At 34.2% G+C, this 18,846-nt stretch overlaps 1 protein-coding gene across 1 annotated transcript in view; it reads right to left on the reverse strand.

The window, feature by feature from the left end:
• Window positions 1-18,846, reverse strand: part of RFX3 (regulatory factor X, 3 (influences HLA class II expression)) — a 173,226-nt gene that overhangs the window by 85,601 nt on the left and 68,779 nt on the right. The window lies entirely within an intron of this gene.

The following is an 18,846-nucleotide window of genomic DNA, read 5'->3' on the forward strand; positions in this document are numbered from 1 at the left end:
ACAAATGGGCTATTTCTTTCAGCTTTAGGAATCTTCTGTCCTAACTGACTTAGGCCTTTGCTGAATTTGTGGAGCCCAGGGAACAGAAAGGAGGAAACATGGAATGACAGAACAACCAAGAAATAAACATTGAGTTTTTCTATAAGGAAGACAACCAGTCTCAGAATATGCATGTTGGAGACTACTTGTAAATCCACAGGTTTTCAAATACCCATGAATTGCCTGAGACTCATTAACGGTCCAAATGGTTAATTAGAACATTTATTACCACCTTAGCTGATAAGATCTTCTGAGAAACATACAGAAAAACTTAACGTGTATTTATTATATTTTTTTAATAAAACAATGAAGGGAATTCTAAACTCATGAAAGGATCATAGCTTTAATTACATTTTTTGATAGATGGGTTTTATTTATTACACAGTGACTTATCATATATAAGGTAATATGGGGGACCATGATAAAACAAACTTCATAATCCAAAGGATATTACAAGCTAGTAAGAGAGATAGGATATATACAGTCATATATATGAATAAATGCATAACTATACAAACAAGGCTATATGTAACCAAAAAAAAAACGTATAGTACAGAAAGGCAGAAGAAGATGTAAACAGCATTCTTTAACTTTGGGAGGAGTCTTGGCCCCTTTCTCAGGATATAATAAAAACTGCAAACCCTCTATCTGGAAAAAATGTATCTGATAACACCTACAAAATTTCCATTCATTTTCTCAAAGTTTACAGACTTCCCAAATTCAGAAACCATGCTTTAAAAGATGGATGGGTTTCAGTGTGTTAAAGGGGGGAGTATTCTAGAGAAGAACAGACTCAATACAGTCAGGAGACAAAAAGTCAGAAGGCAAGAAATCACAGTGTGACAGTGTGTGTCCATATTTGGGAAATGGCAAGGAATCTAGCTTGTAGGGTGTAAGATGTATGTGTGTGTGTGTCTGTGTGTAGTGCAAATGTGTGTATGTGTATATATACATAGAGTGGTATGAGTGAGGTTGAAAAAACAGGTTGGAATAGATATCGGTATGTGGAAGTCAGGCAAGAAGCAATGTCATTAAGGTCTTGAGGGAAGTTGTACAGATGTTTGAAAAATGTTGGTTTTCAGATAAAGCCATGAGATGGGTTTTGCTAGGTATAATGGGTAGTGCTAGTAGTAAAGTTAAAACTGGTTAAGGGCTGAAGTGTGCCCTATGTTTGTGGATTGAATAGATTTCAGGCACTAGAGTATGAGAAAATATTATCACCCATAGAATATATTATGACAAGGGAGGGAAAGAAAGGGTGAAAAGAAATTAGAGAGATAATGTAAAAATGTGGAAAAAGAGTAATTGTGAGGCAAAATTTTGATATTATAAAGTTATGGAGGATTAATCAGCTCTATTATTCCAGATGGATTACTGTCACTCCTACCAATTAGCCCATGCTTTGGCCTTGTCACAGTTTCATGGGGGTAAGGTCTATGTATATGGGGAGGGGTTAAATAGAGGGACAGAGGGATGGAGTGCAAACTAGCTAGACAAATATGTTAGTGAATTAGAATAAATTTCTACCACGCTCAACAAGGATGAAATTAATTTGTTAACTTTCCCATTATTGTGGATTAGATATTTGAGCAAATATTTGTTCAACTTTCTGGGAGTTGACCAATCTCAAGAAAAAAATGGCACACCTCAGCACATAACACTAAAATACTGAGATCAAAGTGAATTGGAGAGATCATATGCTTCTAGTTTACTGCAGATCATTTTAAAAATTAAATAAACTCCTTAGGAAGAATTCATAAATTCTTCTAGGTAGAAATATACTTAATACTAAAGATATTCCACCACAATACTGTCACATTTAAGGTAGGATATGACAATTAGGTAAAACAGATAATTTGCTTAAAAGTAGGCTCATTGATCCAAAAGATTATTGGCCCACATGTTCAACATGACAGCCTTACATATCATCTGAGGAAATGTTCCTAATCTCAACGAAGATATTGTATCACTGTAGTTTCATGCAATGAAAATGATTAAATAGCTAGGCCACCAGGTAACTAGAATTTAAAAGTTATTCAAATTCAAGTAATTTGCAGGGGTTTTTGAAAAGTAAAAGAATAAAATTAATACCATCCCACCCCCCAGCTCCCCAGTGTAAAACAACTATGGTGCTTACTACTGATAGTAGGAACTTCATTAAACTAATAGTTCTTTGTGATTTCATTCTACCTCAAGAAACATAAAACTCTATTGTGTGCAAGGTGCAGTGTTAGCTCTGTGTGTGGGTGGGCGTATATATGGCAGGAGAGAGAAAAAGATGGCAGCAAAGATTTTCAAAACACAGCCCTGTCAACCAGAAGCTCACAATACATCATGAATTGACTAATTGGTAGAAATGACATAAAGGGTCTATTCATATACAAGGAACTACTAATGTATATAGTGTGTACATAATTAAAGGCAACCAGAATGAATTAAATAATCAAGTATTACTAGAATATGGAGGAAGGGAGGGAGGGAGAGCAGAATTACTTCTTGCTGGTACAGTTAGACAAAGCATGGATGAGGTGAATCTTTAGTAGAGAACAAATAATGTTCCCAGCATTCTGACAGGGGTAGATTAGTGAACATTTTAGGCAGAGCAAACAAGACAGCATGATGTACATCTGAGGAAGGGTAAGACTGGCTAAAAGATACGGTTTCTTTGGGGATAGATAAATTATGTTAGATAGACTCCAATTTCTTCAGTGGGAGAACTGAATTGAACTGGGAATCCTCAATTAAATAGGATGTGGGCCATTGTTGAAAAGTCTTGACAAAGGGTATTAATCTGATATGATGGCACCTTATATATTAATTTGGGATATAAGGTAGAGTGGAAGAGAATCCAGACTGGAAAACCAACTTGGAAGCTATGTTAATAGTCCAGGGTTGAGCGGGGAGCCTGGTAATAGGGCAGCAGTAAAAATGAAAAGGGTGAATATAAACATATTTTTGAATTACAGATCTAAAGGTGGGAGTCTGAGGCAGAAAGCTTGGTAGTGGCTTATTTTTACTTGAAATGAACACAAGTCTATTTCATCGCTGTGTGATTAGAACATTTTAAATACACATATCAAACGCTTTGACATGAATAGATTCTGAAATGTTTTCCTGTTCATTTCCCTGCTACATGATCTTTATTCTAAGAATACTGATCATTTTCTTATTGAAATTTCAACCCCAGTGCAAAGTATTGTAATCAGATTAACAAGAGGCTTCGTGACAGCCTGAAAGTCAAACTAATTTGAGGCCTCAGCTGCCTCTCTTATTGAGTGTTGCTCATTTCTCTACATACATCTTTTTCTTAGATTTCTTTCCAGTTTTTTAAAAAACGTCCTGTTGCCTTTCTTTTTACTTAATAGTACAGAGCCAAATAATTTTTATGACTAAAGGATTCATGGGGTTTTTTTTCTCAGTTAAAAAGTAGGCACTGTGGGCTGAGCCCGTGGCGCACTCGGGAGAGTGCGGTGCTAGGAGCGCAGCAGCGCTCCCGCTGCGGGTTCGGATCCTATATAGGGATGACCGGTGTGCTCACAGCGCTCACTGGCTGAGCACGGTGCGGCCGGTCTCAAAAAGGACAAAAAAAAAAAAAAAAAGTAGGCACTGTGAACATTTTTCCATTTTTCCCTTCAACTAATGAAGCTTCAGACTATGAGGATACCTTTGCTTTTATTTTTCCTAAATCAATTATCTGAACTAAGATACAGTGCCCAGTTGTATCTACTAAATAAATTCACCCTGTGAATGAGTCACTAATAATGTACACAGTCTCCCCACAATTATCTAATACTAGGATACATGGTGCTTGGGAGTTAAGACTGGTTCATGATGGTCCTGAACTACTGCCTCATAATCAGATAAGAAGCTATGACAACTCCTCTGAGATCAAATGGTGGGATGTTCCACTTAAGATGGGATATTCAGCCTGGAAAGACAGGCTTACAGAGCATTACATACATTATTAAAGTGGGTGGGATGTAGAAACTCTCCATGTGAAACATCAGGTAAGAAACTGAATTCCATTCCAGCCACTATGGGGACCTGTGTCCTTCGAAAAACTAGAGTATTTTCTGGAAGATTAAAGAAGACCCTTGCAATATACTTGGGATGATTTAAAACCCTCCCGATTCACTGGCAACAACAGGATTTCCAGAAGAATGGAAATTTGTTTTAAGGCTGGTTATGAGCCAAAGATGAGAACCCTTCTTCTAGTACTACTAGAAGCCAGAAACATTTTCAGAAACTGGAGAGTAGGATTCTGCACTGTGTTTAGACAGACTGTAGAAGAATTAGACGAGAGGCAGACTTCTGGGCAGAAAAGTGATAAAGTCTGATGATAAGTTTTCCAGACTAGGAATTATATGTGGTTCCAAAACCTCAAATGCTACTCGGACAGAATGGCTGGCAAAATTTGAAGCGTCAAAGCTCAGGTAACATGGAGAACTTCCTGCATTCACATGCCAGATTTCTGACCAAACATTAGCAAGAATGAAAAAGACCCCTCTGCAGTGTGTCATATGACAAGGTGCTATGGAGCATAATTTAAAAAACCAAACATGGCTGGAGCATTTACTGAGAGAATGGTTTACAATGAAGAGTATTCAGAGAAAATTAGACTTCATCGGGGAGTAGAGGGCTTCCCCGCTCCATGAATTTTGCTGTGAGTGACTTAATTTGGGTGAAGAAAGAAGGGAAGCTAACACAAGCTGCTATAAGAAAGTAATGATGGGATCGGGGCACCAAGTAAGAATTGGAGAATTAAAGTAAACACAGATGTGACTCAGCTGCCCCAATCAAATATTAAACTCTCAAAAGACACAATCCCAGGGAATGGTGTAAGTGGGTTTCCCTCATCTGGGCAAAAGGATCTCTTCCATATTAGGCATGGAATGCTAGTTAGAGACTACACCAGTTAACTTGCTTCTGGTGTAGAAAAGTGACATGGTCACAAATGTGATAAAAATATGACCAGATGGCAACAAGCAGGCCTTAGTTCTTATAGGACAGATTTTAAAAGATATATACAGACTATGTAGGCAGAGAATACCATTTATTTTGGTATGTCAGGTATGCACATTTTGTGGCAGACTAAAGCAGTGAAGGAAATTTTCCATGATTTCTCAGGGATTAGGATTAGAAATTCAAAAGAGTCAAGGGAGATGCTATATGATGCCTGTATTTCACATCCAGGAGAAAAAAAAAAGCTCAGTGGAGCTTCTACAAAGATATAGCAACCCCTCTAGGAAGGACCTGAAGGGAACAAGGCATTTATTACCTAATGGGCGTTAGAGAGACAGTGTGATAAATGTGTGGCCTAAAACTCAGGCTGAAAACGCTTTTCCAGTTACTAAAATGCTAATGCTGCCTTGTTGGAATCTAGGACACATAGACAGTTCCTATGCACCCAGGGCCACCTTGAGGCTTGTGCAATATCCAACCAAGAATCAATATCCCAAAAGAGACTTCAGAGAAAACTCTGACCCCAAAAAAGGGGATGGGAGTGGGGAGAAAAGGGGTCAAAAGAGCTTTGGATATCCAGTAAATGTTGTGTTCGTATTCTCTTTTCTCATGCTCAAAGGGATCAATATTGTATTTTTTCTAAGGCAGTGCATATTTAAGAGAAAAATATAATAGAAAAAGAGTTTTCCCTATTATTCATCATTTCCTATTGTTATTTATAATTCCCCACAGTCTTCTAATGAAGAAGACTCCTTCTAATAGGATGGTCCCTTGTTCTGCTGAGCTGTTACCAGGCTTAAGTGCCCTGCCAACAGATTTAGAGGAAACTGGAATGATCCCAGATCTGGTAAGATTGGAGATGAATGCTCATTGGCAAAATGAATAGACAGACTGGGGAGAACAAGATGGTGCAAAGAGGTTTTGTGTGACTGTGCTTTGGAGGGTGTGACGCTAAACCTCCAGTTCTTTTCCCTACAAAATCTTCAGTAAAATCTATGCCACTTACTGATATTTCTGGTACAAGTAATCAAGACTGGCTGGAGCACAGGGTTCATATAGGGCAGCTGATAATGCCAAAAAGGTAAACTCCAAGTTGAAATGCAGGGAAATGTGAAGAGGTGCTGAGTCTTTTGCATGAGTTATATGGGGCAAAAAGAGGCTCTGCTGGACAAGTGGTTTATATATACGTTAAGTGCATCTATGTAATGTTCCAAACAGAATATCACATGTATGGACAATTAGAACTCTCTTAAAGTAAATATCAACGTGTCATTCCATTATATGCTAATAAGACAGAAGGAAAAAGAACAATTATATCATTTTATTTATTGTCCTTATAGATCAAAACATATTCTCTTGACTCTAAAATGGCTTTTTAGGGCCGACCCTGTGGCTCACTTGGGAGAGTGCAGTGCTTGGGCACGCAGTGGTGCTCCAGCGCCAAGGCTGTGGGTTCGGATCCTCTGTAGGGATGGCCGGTGCGCTCACTGGCTGAGTGCGGTGCGGGTGACACCACGTCAAGGGTTACGATCCCCTTACCAGTCACCAAAAAAATAAAATAAAAAATAAAATGGCTTTTTAATCTTTTCTTAAAAACTAAAGGCCAAGTTTGATATATTCAACTACTGCTACAATAAAAATTGATTTCAGTAGAAACTATTTCCTTTCTAGCCTGGTCTCAGGCCATTGTTTTGGGGCTTCTACCTCCCCCCACCTTCTCTCTCCCATAAACACTGGTAAATAAGCTTTATTACTCCCATTGGAATTTGGGACATTTCTCTTTTGGGATTCCCCTGTGCTCTGTCTACTCCCAGCACGTTAAGTAACAAAATTTGTTATGCCTTTTCTTCCTGTTGATAAAAAACAAAACAACAACAAAAAAACTATTTTCTTTCTAGAACTATTAAAGTGATTTGAAAATAGAATACTTTATGCTTTATGACTTATAATACCTTTTTACATTAATTCTCATTTGATCCTCATAGCAACTTTGTAAAACAGGTAAGTCAAGAAATATTATCTCCTTTTTACAGATTAGGAAACAGAGGCTTATAAAATTAAAATTTGCCAAATGATTTCATGTTAACAAGATTTATTTTCCAATAGGAAAGAGTTTAATATGATTGATAAGCATTACTTGAAAATGTTTTGAGTGATCAAATTACAAGGCAACAAAAAGTTCTGACTGAATAATGAAATTTTAATAATAAAAAGTTATCCTAACACATAACAATTGTATTTTCTTTTTAATATAGGTTACTCTGTTAACCTCATTGGTGAGTACTTTCTCAAAGAAGCAGCATTTCTGTTTCCTTGTAAAAGAACAGTAAATTCTTTAGAGAAACCCAATGAAGAAGACACACTTATGACCAGAATATCCTTCTGAGTAATTTTTCTTCTGAACTCTAGAACTTTAAATTTTGTTTGTATCTGAAATCAGGGAAGACAGAAACATTTCTATTGGGTGACTTTTGTTCAGAAAAAGGTATCTGTAAGGGCTTTACACGTATTTGGAATGATAGCCTCCTGCTGTACTTGTTAGTTGGAGGGGTCGGGGGGACTTCCAGTGGGAAGTACTTCAATCAGGAACAACAAAGCAAAGAACGTTTTCATTTGACGTTTAGTCTCTATAATCACTAATACAGAGATGTTTCAAAGTGTGGTCTGGGACCAGCATTACCAAAATCATTTGGGCACTCATCGGAAATGCCAAAACAAAACAAAACGAAAACCCAACAATGGAGACTCTGCACCCACTTCTCTCATATGTACTGCTAATTCTTTGACCTGCTCTTCAATTTGCCCAAAGCAGTACTTTTCAGACTGTAAAGTGCAACCAATCAGTGGGTTATGAAGTTGATTATATAGGGCCTGACTAGCATTTCTAAAAAAAATGAAAAAAAAATAATAGAGTAGAAAATAATTAGAGTTCATTGTGCACAGTATGGATAAGTATCCCTTTATGCAACTTTGGTATCAGTCATATATATACTTGTACATGTACAAGGGTACTTCAAAAAGTTCATAGAAAAATAGAATTGAAAGATAATACAAATCTGTCCATGAACTTTTCTGAAGTGCCCTCATACATACACAGTCATATACAATATACATATATATACAGATGTGCACTCATGAATATATGTATGTGTATGAGCACTAGGCCACAGAGTAAAGGTATTTCTCATTTTAGGTTGTGCCTGTAAAACTCTGGATGCCCTACACTAAGCAATTAAATCAGTATCAGTTCCCTTCTAGTCAACACATACCTTCTTCTAAGGACCTATAGGGTGTCTCTTGGGCCCAGGAGGCCCAGCAAACACACAGAGAAACAACCCCAAATCAAGCTAAGCTTCTGGCTGTGACACTGCTCTTTAACTTGTATATTGAAGTGATGTAGAAATCAAAATGTGAATATATTACTTCCACAGCAATGTTGAAAAGAAGCTTAATTGTGAGAGACTCACAACGGACTGTTCTTTTAACCCTTAAAAAAATTTTATAATGCCCAGAAAACACACCTAGCCAGTTTTGCTTTTTCATGTCCTCTTGAACCAGAAAGTAGCTAAAGATGAAATCTTGATCTTACTCACTAAGCACTTAGAACAAAGAACTTTTAGGTCTTACAAATGTTTAGTTACAGGAAATCTTTTCCTTTCTACTTACTGATAATTTTATGACATCTAGAGAAAAATTTTTAATTATTATGCTTTCAACCTGAAGTTTGGCAATTTTGTACACCTGAAGCTATTCTGAAAACTTTCATAGAGAAAAACTCAGTTGGGTAAGAAACCTGTTCAAACTGAATGTGTTCTGAGAGCACATGGTTTGTTTAAATTGGGATGGTGGGTTGAAACCAAGATTGTTCACCTTGGTTTAAACAAAGGAAGTCCTTAACTTCTTTTGATTATTCTATAGAGCCCACATTCCTCCGCCCCTACCAGGATCCAACGAGGCTGATATTATCAGTTTGTGATGATAAAACTAGTTTATAGGACATCAACAGTAGAAGCACTGGGGCTGAAATTACCCTTCAGGAATCTGCTGGGTTAGAATTAAGTGACAGGATTTAAGCCCATTTCCAAATGGTCCCTGCCTTTCGCTGTTAAAATTTTTGAGTACTAGGAACATTTTCACTTTGTATTGGTCTATATAATTACTGAAACAGAGGTTTTCTCAAAATGTGGTCCTGGACCATCATTATCAGAATCACCTGGGTGTTTGTCAGAAATACAAATTCTGGGGTCTTTGCCCACACTGACTGAATCAAGAGCCCTGGGGATGGGGTCCAGTGATGTGTTTTAACCAGTGCACTAGAAGATGCGCACTCAAGTTTGAGGACAACTGCACTAAAACATGGTAAAAATGTTTTCCTTTGCCAGAGTCAGACTGCAATTACTTGTTAAGGGAGTATAAGTAGGCAGGTAATGGGCATTCCTACAAGGCTGCTTAGCTAACTCTACTTAAAGGATGATTTTATAGTCTTAAGTATTATTTGAATTTGTGCTTCTCTTTCACTCTCTTCCTACCCAATCCTACCCAATCCTACCCAATCTTTAAGCAATTTTGAACTTACATTAGCAATATTATCAGAAGATATGTGCAATTTTGGTGAATCCAAATTTAATCAATATATAACATATTAATATTTGTGATTCAAAAATAAGGTGGTGAGAGAGAAGTTGAAACTAACCACTTAAATACGTTTGAGGGCTATTTGTGGATTTCCATCTTTGCCTTGGAGGAAATCCAAGGTAACTTTCTGTGCTGGAACTAGTTCCATTAGCCCATATCATAAATCTTCATATTCAGAGAAGCACAGTGCATGGTCAACAGTGATTGCTCAATAAATGTTTGAGAGAGTGAATGAGTAAATAATCCAGACTCTAAATACATGAATACAAATACGAAACATTCACTTTCATTCTAAAATATTGAATATTAAGAATTACTTTAAAAATCTTAACTAAATTAAGCCAGTTTTCATTATCTAAACTTTTAACAGTCTAATAAAGGACTGTATCTGAAACCCAGTATCAAGGTTTAGTTTGAATCATGACACCTCATAGATAATACTGGGCACATAAAGAAAAGACTGTTTCAGCTACATGCATTTGGAGAATATGACCAAATAGATATATTCTATAATCACTAGAAGCTTGTCTTAGATTTTTGAAAATAACAAATTACTTTTGAGTAAATATTATATTCTCATGCCTCTCATCTTATTTCCTTAATGTATCTTTGCAAAGATATCTTTGTGCTTATATAAGCACCTATGAGAGTACCTCAAAAAGTTTATGGAAAGATTTATATTATCTTTCAATTCTATTTTTCCACGAACTTTCTGAAGCACCCTCATACAAATGTATGTTTCTATTTATTCACACATACATATACACATACTTCCCCTTGCTTTTTCACTTAACGGTATGTTTTGGAGATCTCTGCACATCAGTGTACATATGCTGCCTCACTCTATTTATGGGTTATATAAAATTCCATGGAAAGGACAAATGCACAAAAATTTAATTATTTCCCTGCTGATAGACAATTAGGCATTTTCAGTCTTTTTTCCTATTACAAATAACTCTACACATAATATGGTTGTTTGTGCAGGATTTCATACACATAAGAGTGTTATCAGTAGGATAAATTCCTAGAAGTATACTCGCTGGGTCAAAGGATATGTATATTTTCAATTTTGATAAAAATTTCCACATTGCTCTCCAACCTTATGCCAATTTAGATTCCCATCAGCAATGATTGAGAGAGCTTGCCTCCTTACACACTTGCCAAGACTTACTAACTTCTTCAGTTTTACCCATATGGGAGATGAAAATGGCATCTCTTTGTAGTTTATTTTCCATTTCCTTTGCAGTGGGGGCTGCCTCTTCACGCACTTTCCCCATTTTGGGTCTTTTTTTTTTCTGATGGATTTGTAAGAGTGGTCTATTAGTTAAGGAAATTAGTTCTTTGAACATAATGTCTCAAAATTTTAGACAGTCTGTTATTTCACCATTGTCTTGTATGTTGCGGTTTTTGTCATAGGAAATATTTTCACTTTTATGTAATTGAGTTTATCAGTATATTTTTTATAGCTTCTGGATGTGACATCATGCTTCCCACTGTAAGATAATAAATACATATTTCTACGCAAGTGAAATTAATTTTTGGGTATTTGGATTGAAGTATGGAACCCATCTAATTTTCTTTTATAAACAGTTATTCAGTTGTTCCAAATATCATTTTTTGATAATCTATCAGTTCTCTGCTGACAGGTGATGCCACCTTAATCATATACTATATTCCTATACCCATTTGACCTATTTATGGTCTTTATTCCATTCACTGGTCTATTCATTTACCTAGACAATTGTCTTAATTATTATAACTTTATAATATGTTTTACTAACTGGTAGGCTGTTTCCTCCTATCTTACCCCCCATTATTTTTCTTTTTACAAAAATTTCTATATTATTCTTGCATATTTATTTATTTATTTAAACAGTCTTTCTCATAAAAAAAAATCTATTGGTATTTTTATTGAGGTTATGCTGAAATATTTGAAGTTAATTTAGAAAGAACCAATGCTTCATACTGAAATTTCTTATCCAAGAATATGGTATGCCTTTCCAATTATTCCCTTTGGTGTCTCTCAGGAACTTTAAAAAATTTTATTCAGCAGCTGGATCTTGCACATGTATTGTTAGTTTATTGCCAGGTGTTTTTTTATTTTTATTATAGATGAAATCTTTGCTTTCATTATATTTTTTAACAACTGTTGATTGTATCCAGAAAAGCTATTAATTCCTTTGTATAATAATTTTTTACTCAGTTACCTTACAAAGTTCTCTTATTGTTATAGTTTTTCATTTGACTTTCTATGATTTTTATCAGATACACAATCATATCATCTACAAATTCTGACCTCTTTAGTTCTCTTCTATTTTTATATTTTATTTCCTTCTCTAATTGCATCTCTCCTGTAATTTTGAAAGCACAATTAAAAAAATCACATGTTCCTTTCATACCAGACAGATGGGAAACTCTGCAAAATTTATATTAAGTAAATTTAAAATGAATGTGTAAAATTATTTCTAACAGTCTCTAGTTAGATTACAAAACTCCTAGCTGATGAAATTTATTGCCACCAACAGTTATAAACACCACAGCTAGATTTTAAAAGAAACCAGATAATAATTCTGTGGCCAGTAAACACAACTATAATTATGCATGCTGAGAAAGTGTTAATCAAATCACATGCTTTGGGGGATGAACTAATAAACATGGGGACATGAAGAAATTCCTTCTCATTAGAGAACTGACAGTTAACCATAGGCATTCTGTTGTTATTTTTCCCCCATTAAATTAGAAGACATGGGCCAGTAGAAGAGGCAGTACTAAAACTTTATGAGCTTACTCTTGACTCATTATGTAACTCACAGTGTATTTTAATTTGCCACTGATACATTTCATATTTTATCTGGATTACCTGATCTCCATGAGTAAAGCATTAAATTAGTGGGTTTTTTCCCTTTAAAATTTATAGTAGCTTCAAAATAGTACATTAATTTGAAATTTGATTTCTAAATATAAGATCCAGCAAAAGCTATATAAGAGGTCGCCCAAGATAAAGCTTAATTCCATATTTATAAGTAGAATTTACAAACACCATTAAACTTCCCAAATCTAGATTCTATGAGATAGAATGTAGTTATTTCTGGCATGTTATAATACACCTGTGTTCTGAAATGCTGTTTCAGTATGAAATAGCTGAAAAATAAAATAATTCATTATTATATTTTGCTTTAAAAATTCAAGGGAATTCATTGGCTGTATTCAGGAGAAATTGAAGGCCCCTGTTATTCTGTTTGTCTTAACCTTCTAGTTTATCAAGATTTCTAGGGGAAGAATGTCTTACAGCCTTAACCATAAAATTACTGCCTCTAGATCTTATCAGCTTCAAGGCTGGAGCAGTGTGGAACTGACTGACAGCTGAATGGAATATAGCTGAAGTGATGGAGACTACAAGTCACTCAAAGTCCCATTTTATTAAGTGCTTTGAAAATGAGGTCCCAGAACCTTCAGTCAATTTGTGACTTAGTGCAGGAAGCAGAAAATTCGTGGTACTCTATCTGTGGAGTTTCATTTGAGGGCTCAGCTTGTGCTAGAGAAACAGAGACATGGGAAAACAGAAAATGCTCAGATCATAAACGGAGATACATGCTTCTGCCAAAATAAGTGGGGAAAGTTTTTTTTTTTTTTTTAAATCATTGAGGCTAATGAAAAGACTAAGGAAATTATTTTAAAGAGAAATTAATATTTCTATAATATAAAATAAAAACTATGATTTATACATAATTTATGCACACTTCTAAGTGAAAAAAATTTTTTTCTTCCACACATACTTTTACTTGTGATAATTAAACAGACGTTTTCATCTCATGTGACTATATTACCTTTCTATCTCTATATAAACATAATCAATAATCCAACATTATTTTAACACTTTTTTCCCTTTGGTAAGATAGATGGGCAATTCAACTCTTTCTAATATAATCATTTCCCATAAATATAAGGAAGTCCTTCATGTACTGACATGAAAAAAAAAAATCTTAAGACATACTATTAGGTGAAAAAAAAAGAGCAAGATGCAGGGTTTTGTTGTTGTTTTTTGTCTTTTTACAATTTGTATTAAAAAATGGGAAAGAGAAGGACAGAAAGATATATACTTCCTGCTTGTATATTCATAATTTTTGAAATGACACTTAAAGAACTTGGTAATATTGATTGCTCCTAAGGAAGATAACTGGAGAACAGAGGTGAAAGGAAGACTCGTTATGCACTTTCTTATATCTTCTGGCTGCGCAAATTGAGAATGCATAACTAATTCATAAAAATAAATTACTAAAAATTTTCAAATAAAACAAATGGCCACTGGTACCATACCAGCACAGGAATAAGGCAGCAACTTATTTTCTGGGGAACTACGCATATTCACCTTAGAAAAAGCATTCTCTTACACCAAATTCATGAACATATAAGCCCAGCAATAAAGAAATAAAAGCATCTACGATTCTTAAATGAATCCTAGCTTTCCGTAAACTATATAAATTAAGCCAAGCTTTCACTTATATAAAAGCAGCAGATCAACATTCATATTTTTCTCCAAATAGCTGAAAGAAATTATAATAGTTTATATTAACCAAAAGAGGTGGAGAGATGAACAATATGAAGAATCTGGACAATTTCAGTACATTTTCCTTGTGCCTCTTGGAGGGATCTAATTTTAACAAGAGCCCTTTAACATATATAATAACTAAATGTTTATGCATAAAGATGCTAAAGTTAGCTATTATATCACAGTGTCAAAAATGATTAATGTAATCTTATTTAATTATTAAGAAAAAACACAAATAACCATCTAATTTTAAGAATACAAACACTATTTTATGAGGAATGAATAAATAAAGCATCTTAAAGCAAATTGCTACTTACGGTATAGTCTAAGATAAACTGTTGTGAGCAGCACAATAAAATATCACTAACTATAGTCACACATTTTTTATCTTCAAATGCAAATTGTGTTCACGTTCCAAACCTCTAAAATTCTATAAATGATATGATCATACAGAAAAATAATCAAGAAAAGTACATCAGAGTTTCAAATGAATAAAGATACAGAGGAAAATATTATGGTGATATAGTTACAAGGAATATGTATAATGAGTTCATGGTTATAACTATAGCCAAATCTTCTGTTTTAATGTCCATATGCTACTGAAATATTAACAATAAATAGATCCCTAACATTAATTTTATGAAATCTAAAACATTTATTCAAGGCTCAACTTAGCTGAACTCATATCCAGTGATGGTTCAATAAAAATACTATATAATCTTTCTGTAAATCATTATTTAAAACTATCAACATAGATGTGTGTATGTGTGTATTAATAGAAGTAAAAACATTTATGTATACACATATACACATGTATCTAAATTATAAACACATGTACTCTATTGACCAAATAAAAGAACACAGTAACTAAAAGGAGAAATAGTATTTTGACCAAATCTGAATATTGTTAGTTTATACCACAGTATATTAATCATAAAAGATTTAATTTGTTAACATCATAATCTTCTGAAAAATTCTGACATTTCGGTGCACCCTGAAAACTGAAAAATTTTACAATGCATAAGCCAAAAATGAAATACTAAAACATCTTCATGCAAAATATTTTTTCATTTAAAGTTACAAAACTAAAGGAAATCATATGTTCAAATAAATATTCTCTGTTAATGATTCAGAGATCCTTCTAGTATAAAAGAATGGTTTTAGATTTTATGTTGAATATTAGACTAGGTAAAATATTAAAAGTACTAATCATTTATTTTTCTTAGTAGTGGCTTCAATTTCAAATTAATACCTTTTTTTATTAGCCTATTTTGAGAAACTGATTCGCACATTGGGGTAAGGTTTTCTTTATGGCAGGAAATTATTCCTAATAATTTTAAATGAAAGTGTTTCTGTATAGACACAGGTCAAATGTAAGAAAGAGTCGTGCAATTATTCTGAGAAACTTTGCTAGCCAGGAACTGAGGAAAAGTGTTTTGTTTGTTCTGTTCCCAAGCACTCAAACTTAATTAGTTTCACACCACTTGACTTAATTGACTATACATTTCACTTATTTATAGGCTCTTAAGGAACAGCCCGATGACTATTTCCTGGTGAAGAATTCTGGCCACAGTATAAACTAGTCCGACATTGTCAGTTGCATCAACCATACTATAGGTTATAAGCTGAACACTAAAGAACAGCCAGAAAAACTGAACTTACATGGCACAGTCTGGTTCAGTGTTTGGAAAGAAATGGCTTGAAACTTGACCAACACGTTGTTAAAGAATGTGCTAATATACATTCTTTTGTATAGTTGTACAGAATGAAAAGACACATGAAATCAAGCAAATTCCCTTTAAGGACATGGCACCTACTAAAAAAACTCTATGGTTAGGTTTTCTAACATTTGGCAAAGGGAGAATGGTAGGAAACCTTAAATACGTTTCATGGCACTTAAATTTTGTTAACTTTACTACACCAATAAATGTGAAATTGTAAACTGAGAATCACAACCTCACTGTGAATCAAACAGATGAAGATCTTTAGTATGACTGAGAAGGGGATCTAAATCAAATACATCTTTCAATAATAAATGCAAGATAATAAAATAAACATTAGCAGAGGTTTATTTAGATAAGTACAACACTATTATACGGCTTTTAACGAGGGTTAAAAAAAGCTATCTTTTTATTTAACTTATATACTCCTTTTGTTACAAAAGGAAATTTTCTTGTAAAAAAGAAAATAAATCACTTTAGATAGAATTTTCATCTTTAACAAAACAACCTTAAATATGTTTTTAATATAAAATTAATATATACAATTGATATTATGAATTGGCATATTTAAAATAGTTTTTAACTATTACCAGTTGTTATAATTCAGTTATTTTATGTGTTTATCAATTAATATAAAAAACAGCCACACATCAAATTTGTGTAATGGATAACTCAAGGACTAACGCCACCTTTCATACTCTATATAGAAAACCAAAGTATGTATCCCTTACCTAAAAGAAAAGAAAATCAAACTATAAAATTTACTGTTATGTTTGCAACTGTATTTACATGAGATTAAGTAAACAATTTAGTTAATTTAGAGATAGAACTAGGAGAATTAGTAAACCCAAATCCAGTTGGTAAGAATTTTTAACAGGTAGCCAGAAATCAGTGTGGCGGCAAGTACAAATGCCTAGAGAAGATGAAATAGGAAAGGGAAGGCGTTGAAAGGATGGTCTGTCAGCAGGAGAGAGAGGGTGAATGACATGAAAGCAGCAAAGGACACGTTTACTCGTTTTTCTGTTTTCCTAAGGCCTTGAGTACTTCCCTTTTCACAAAAATGATTTTTGAGGTAGCCTTTAGTAAGAATGCTGTAAAGTACCCTTTTCCACCTCTTTACCTTTTTATGGTAAAGATATTGTTATTTTTACATCTAGAATATTTTATAATTCCTTGGTAAATATTATGATTTTAAAAATAGGAGGAAATTAGGAATGCATTCAGTCTAACTAACCCCTTGTTTTATTGATAGGAGAACTGAGGTCCAGAGAGGCTATGATTTATTAGTTTCTAACCTACATAAATATGCTCGTGTAACTAAAAGGTTTAGAAATACTTTATTTAATATTATTAAAAGTAAAAGATATATCAACATAAGAAATGCTTCAAAAACATAAAGAAAAAATTACAAAAAGGAACTCTCCACTCAGAACAGCTTGTTATCTGCTCTGATGTTAGTAACAAATAGCAAATTAAAAATAAAGGGCTTAAAAAAAATGAATTATGGAAAAGGCACTACATGATGAAAGTATAAACACATGTAATTACCACAAATACACAAAGTATGTACAAAGTACTTACCAAGTACACACAATAACCTGGAGAAAATCCATAAAATGAGAAATATAAAGACTCTCATATTATTATTTTCTCCCAAATTTATTTCTACCTGTATTTGATTACAAGAAGATACTATGTGGTAAGATGATGAGAAGGGGGCATATGCACTTAATTCAAAACCCTTTTATATGAAACATCTAGAAAATCAATTCCACTGCTACTTTAGCTAGGTGGTTCTCAATGATCATTCTCTCTTATATGCTTAGGTGAGGTTAAAAAAAAGGGTGGGGGGGGGAGTTCAGGTTACAGTTTGAAGATGTCAAATTCTGTACAACTTTCTGTGACTATTTCTATGACATCATTTCAACACGTTAAAATCCATTGTGTAAAAATAAATATTTATTGTTAAATATAAAAATAATTTTAGGGCCGGCCCGGTGGCGCACTGGATAGTGCGCCGCTTAGGAAGCGCGGCGGCGCTCCCGCCCGAGGGTTCGGATCCCACATACAGACCGGTTCCCGCTCGCTGGCTGAGCAAGGCGCGGGAGCAACACCGAGGCTTGCGATCCCGTTGCCGGTCCCCGGTCCGGTGTGGGGGCAACACTGTGGGTTGCGATCCGTTGCCGGACACGGAAAAAAGACAAAAGACAAAAAATAAAAAATAAAATAATAAAATAATAAAATAATAATAATTTTAAAATTAAAAATACTTTAAAAATAACTTTAAAGTCTTTATCATTATTTATTAAATGTTAAAAACTTGAAAACTCAAATGTGTAGGTGTGTTCCTAAGATATCATCTGCTCGTAGCTATGATCAAAGCAAACACAAATATTTTTCATCTGAATTACCTATATCAGTGCTACCCAAAGTGTCTCTCTGGTAGAATGCAACAAGACTTTACATATGGCACACGGATAAACATTTTTTATTTTATTATGTAAGTATTGATTTCAATATGTATTTTTAAAAGTTAGACATGATCTTTTTTTAAAGTGAGTCTACTTTAAGAATACATTCAGTAAATAACACTACAGGTAACATGTGAATACAGGTGAAACCTAAATGTCTATGTTTGGGAAATGCTGCCCTGCATAACATAACTTCTCTGGCAATGAGAGAAAGTTTTACTGTTGAAAGACATGAATATTCCAAACTAATTTATATTTTATTCGCTATATCACTGCTTGGCTTCTTTCCCATAAAGTAAACATGATATACAAGTAAGTTCTTTCAGGAGAAATGTAAAGTACATTACAGAATATAACAGAAGAAAGCCTATTAAAATCAGTTTATTGAGTAAAAGTCACCTAACTTCCCATTATTAATAAAAACTTCCTAATTTACTTAATTTGGGGGTGTACATATCAGTAACATTCT

The sequence above is a fragment of the Galeopterus variegatus genome, unplaced genomic scaffold (genome assembly GCF_000696425.1).
Source record: "Galeopterus variegatus unplaced genomic scaffold, G_variegatus-3.0.2 Scaffold2008, whole genome shotgun sequence".
Lineage (NCBI taxonomy): Eukaryota > Metazoa > Chordata > Mammalia > Dermoptera > Cynocephalidae > Galeopterus > Galeopterus variegatus.